The sequence below is a fragment of the Corvus brachyrhynchos genome, unplaced genomic scaffold, assembly GCF_000691975.1.
Source record: "Corvus brachyrhynchos isolate BGI_N302 unplaced genomic scaffold, ASM69197v1 scaffold514, whole genome shotgun sequence".
NCBI lineage: Eukaryota > Metazoa > Chordata > Aves > Passeriformes > Corvidae > Corvus > Corvus brachyrhynchos.
The window spans coordinates 2,797,320-2,802,182 of record NW_008238319.1 but is presented as its reverse complement, the minus strand read 5'-3'; the positions used below and the strand labels follow the sequence as shown (position 1 = coordinate 2,802,182).

Here is a 4,863-nt window from a genome sequence, read left to right as displayed (position 1 = left end):
ACTGCCAGGGATCCGGGGGCAGCCCCAGCTGCTCTGGGCACCCTGTGCCAGGGCCTGCCCACCCTCCCAGGGAACGATTCCTTCCCAATATCCAAGTTGTACTTCAATTTTTAAAGATGCATTTCAAGCTTTTCATAAGGCGTAGTTTTTATCTTAAAAGAAAAAAAGATGTGGTGTTGCAGCAATTAAGGTCATAGAACATCCTGAGTTGAAAGGAACCCTTAAGGATTGTCAAGTGCAAAAAATGTGAAATATCAATAAAATATGGTTGACAGTATTATCAAGCATCTCTGTGACAACAAGAGACAAAGTATTTATGCATATACAAGTAAGTAAGAGAATTTTCTAAACACGCCATCAGCAACAGAGCCCGTGGAAATCCCAGTTGCACTCCAGCACGGATCAGGACATCTGGATTGCATTTTCAGCACCATCATGACTGCGTGCAATCTTCACATTGCCTTTCCCCTGATTATAAAAAACCAAGTTCTTTTTCATCTCAAGCATCCAAAGGTAAACCCATTAATTTTGAGCAGAGCTGTGAGAGAGGATCTGAAGCAGAGGAGGCCTAAAAACTTGCAGGAGGGGGCAATGCACCTACACAGGCTCTGGAAGCTGCACTTCCAAGGAGAAAGCACAATTTGCAATATGCTGGCTACTCTTGATCCAAAAGTCTCGGCTCAGATAAATTTTAAAACTGTTTACACTTAACTTACATTTCATTAAACAAACTCACTGGATTGCGCGACAGCATTTCCTTGTTTGAAATTCCAACAGTAGCTCCATAAATCAGCTGTTCCCCCATACACTCAAGACGCTTTTCTGGAGATGTATGCCAGCCAATTGCAGCAAGATCATTTTAGGGTTCTAGTGTTTAACTGATTTATTGAGAAATGTGTCCGAATTTGGGATTGCTACAGCGGAGCCTGGTGAGGCCTCTGTGACAGACAGAGCATCCCCGCCCTTGGAATGCAGTGATTTTCAAATTGTTTGAAAAATTAGAGATGTTTATTAAAAAGTGAAATTATTGGGAGGCTATCATAGACTAAACAAAATTGTTCAAATGAGAAATATTTCCCCAGTGCTCTCAGGCTTTGTTAAGCCCAGACTGGCAGAGATACCATTGCTTTATCCAAAGTGTCCTGCTCGTGCGAATCCAAACGTGCTTTCCCAGCAACAGCATTGAAATTCTGCATCTCTGTGAACTCTGCAGAAACCAGATCCCACTAGAATGCTAAATAAATGCTTCAGACTATCCTTGGCACTCAGCAAACACATGGGAGTCATTTATTGGCATGAATATTTAGAAGCAGTGTTGATTATGCCTTTAATATTAGTGCATTGCTTCCAAAACCCGTGAGATCTACAGAATATGGAGTTTTGAGAGAGTAAACCACAATTAATTACAATATAACACAGTAAATAATTAAGATATTGCAGTGGCACAAATGGATTCTTTTCAGCTGAAGGCCCTCTTAATATGGAAATGACAACTATGTTTATTCATGAGTTCACAGTGGTACTTATTTGACAGTCAATTGATGTTGGTAAAGTTGCAAAGTTAAAAAAGCAGCTGCAGAATAGAACAGGCTGTTACAAGACAAAATCATCTCTCAGAGAATTCCTAAAGCTGAAACTTCTTCTCACGGAGCACAATAATGGCCCCAGTTATGGATGCTGCATTGCTTTGCACAAGACCCAGGTTCAGGATCTTGCTTCAGCATCGATTTTTCTTTCAAACAAATAGCTCATTTCCTCCTTTTCCATCTGGGAGGAGATGAGACTATACTTTTTCTTAGTCTGACTGGAATTCATAAGCACAAATGCAGCAAAAATTACCCACTGCACAGGTGTTAGGGTGACTACAAACAGAAACACTTGAAATTATGAATTTCTAATGGTAAAGAAAAACGAGTATCTTTCAGAAAGGGCATTTGAGGTTTGTGTTTCAGCTTTTCCTCCTCTTCTTTAATCCATACACTTGTGAAATCAATTCAGATTTTTTGTTTGTTTGTTTGGGCTTTTTTGGGTTTTTCTTGCAGTGGTTCTGGAGTCTCCCCTAAAGTATTTGCACATTTCTGCCACAAACCCTTAAAAGTTCATTTTAAGTCCCATTAAACACTGTGATACCCTCCCTTTACAATCAATATTTTCAAAACTGAGTTGCATGGTGAAATGGGAATGACTATAAATACAGATATTAGAGCAGTGCTTTATATTTTCCACTCAGAATAATCAAAAAAAGCACCTTGTGGGGGTACAGTCTCCTGCTCAGAACATTTGAGAAAGAGCCATATGTTGTAAGTCTTCCTTAAGAGCCACAGAAATAATTTCTGTGCTGGTACCACAACTTATTCCCAAATTGATTGATCCCTTTAAAATTATTGACTGTGGAAGCCAAGTGAACCTGATGAGAGTGGCATTATTTAAAACATAATGAAGAATTGTTTGTGGTTCTACCTTCTTTTCTCCACAGACTCAGGTTTTCTAGTTCTCTTCTAAAACTGCAGTTTGCTGTTTTCCTTTTTGGCAATGGTTTGGTTTTTTTGGGTTGTTTTTTTTTTTGTGGCATAAGAGAAGATTTCATCAGTGCACACAAGCTTTTCCCTGATCTCCTAAGAGGCCAAACTGACTTCAGGATGATTGAAGTAGGAATCTCCGTAACTTTCCCTCTTATTTAGAGGATTTACTTCCAAAATCTGCATCAAATTGTATCAAAAAACCTGGAAAAGCGTTCCCCCCCTTAATTTGCTTCTTCCTTGCTTGGAGCTGAGGGTTTTTGGTTTGAATTGATGTTAGTAAAACTCAATATGCTGAAGGAAATTAGTGAAACATTAAGTCAAGGTCAAGCAAGAATTCTCACTGATAAAGCAGACTTTAAAAATTAATAAATTAGTACTTGATTAGCTAGAAGATGATGAGCCAGTAGCTTATTTCTGAGTCAGAAAACTTCTGCAGTAAATCTACTTTAACTAGTACATGTTCTTTGAGTATTACTTTTATTATTTCCTTTTTAAATCACATTGATCTTCTGATCTTCATATAGAAAAAGGAAGGACAGTTTGAGGATTAAGGGCTTTCCCTGTGAGTATAGGGATGGTGTTGGGAATACTGTCTAATAATAATGATATCTAGCCTCAAAATAACCCATTTTTATTCCTGAAATACTTGTGGAGAAGATACATCTGGAGAAGATTTGTTCACCTTGGTGGGATGCCCATTCTGAAATTTGAATGCAAAGGAGTTGTCACTGAGCAAAAACTTAATTATTGCTGGATCCCCCTTCCTTTGGGCTGTGATCCCAGTGCAAGGCTGTGAGCTTTTCCCCTCCAACTCCCTGCTGGGGTTGGGAGAGAAGACTCCAAGTCATTTCTTACTACATCTGAAGAGCAGAAAACTGATGGAATGGGGAGTCCTAACACATCTGTCTTTGCAGCTTCCTCTCTATAAAAGTAAAGGATTTTACTGGATTGAGATACATGAGTTAGATCAGCACACACAACTTTAAATAAATTCTAGCAATTACATAATAGAAATAAGGGGAAATATCTACAGATAAGGAAAAGAGTGAAAATGAACTCAAACCAGCAGCATTAATTCGTTTGGAAACAGAAATTCATTTTCAGCTGTATCCAGTGTCTAAATACAGTTATTTGAGGATAGAGATCAGCACAAGAAATAGAACCAAAAGGGGTCATTTTGCTTCTCTGGTTTCAAAGTTTTAAATTATATCCTGACAGGGTCAGACTGAAATAGGCAGGTTTGTTAAATCCAGCAAAGAGGTTTCCAGGCCCTCCACAGCTGGTATTAACTTTGCTAAAGCCAACCCTGCAACAGGCTCAGCTTTGCATGTGGCCAAGGTGACCTAGGCCCGTGCAGTGCTGAAACGGGCCAAAATTGCTGAGGCAGAAAGGAAAAAGTAATAATTATGAGGAGAATTATGGATTGCAATTGGTTGTATGCAACGTGGCTCCTGACATTCCACAGGGAGATAAATAAAAACGCAGCAAACCCTCAGAGAGCCTGGGCTTCAGTTTAAAGACAGAAATCACATCAAGTCAAACCAGATTCAATGACATGACAGACAAAGGACTCTACCAGGGGATAATTTGGGAACATTTGTTGATGCACAGTTTTAAACCGGGCTAAAATCACTGACGTTTGCTGTAAGAGTAAGGCCCACTTTGGAGAGACCTCGCCTGGAGCACTGTGTCCAGCTCGGGGGCAGGATATGGACATGGAGCTGTTGGAGAAAGTCCTGAGGCGACCACGAAGATGATGAGGGAGATGGAGCCTCTCTGCTCTGGGACAGGCTAGCAGAGCTGGGGGTGTTCACCTGGAGAAGAGAAGTCCCCAGGGAAAACTTAGAGCCCCTTCCAAGGCTTGAAGGGGCTCCAGGAGAGCTGGAGAGGGACCGGGAACAAGGGTTGGAGGGACAGGACAAGGAGGTACAAATTTCAGGATAGTTTGCACCAAAACAGTTCATCCAGCAGCCAGGCTTTCTTACACTGGAGTTCCCAGTTCTCACTCTAAAGGAATTTTTTTAAATAGTGTCACATTTACCTCTTTCTGTCCTCTGACAGGCCAGGTTGGACACAGCTTGGAACAACCTGGTCTAGCGGGAGGTGTCCCTGCCCGTGGCAGAGGGGTGGTACTGGATGGGCTTTGAGGTCCCCAGATGACCTTTAAGGTCCCTTCCAACCCAAACCTTCCTGTGATTCCATGACCCTTTTTACTTTCTCCTCTGTGCACAAAACTAAGGGTCATGACTTTGTTATGTCCTAAGCACAGCTCTGGAAATTAAGGACTTTTGAGCTATGTCAGGTAGCAACATTGCACACACAAAGAGAGATGCTTTTTCCT

At 40.9% G+C, this 4,863-nt stretch overlaps 1 protein-coding gene across 1 annotated transcript in view; it reads right to left on the bottom strand.

The window, feature by feature from the left end:
• Positions 1–4,863, bottom strand: part of ADAM12 (ADAM metallopeptidase domain 12) — a 155,576-nt gene that overhangs the window by 127,628 nt on the left and 23,085 nt on the right. The gene's annotated exons all lie outside the window — the stretch shown is intronic.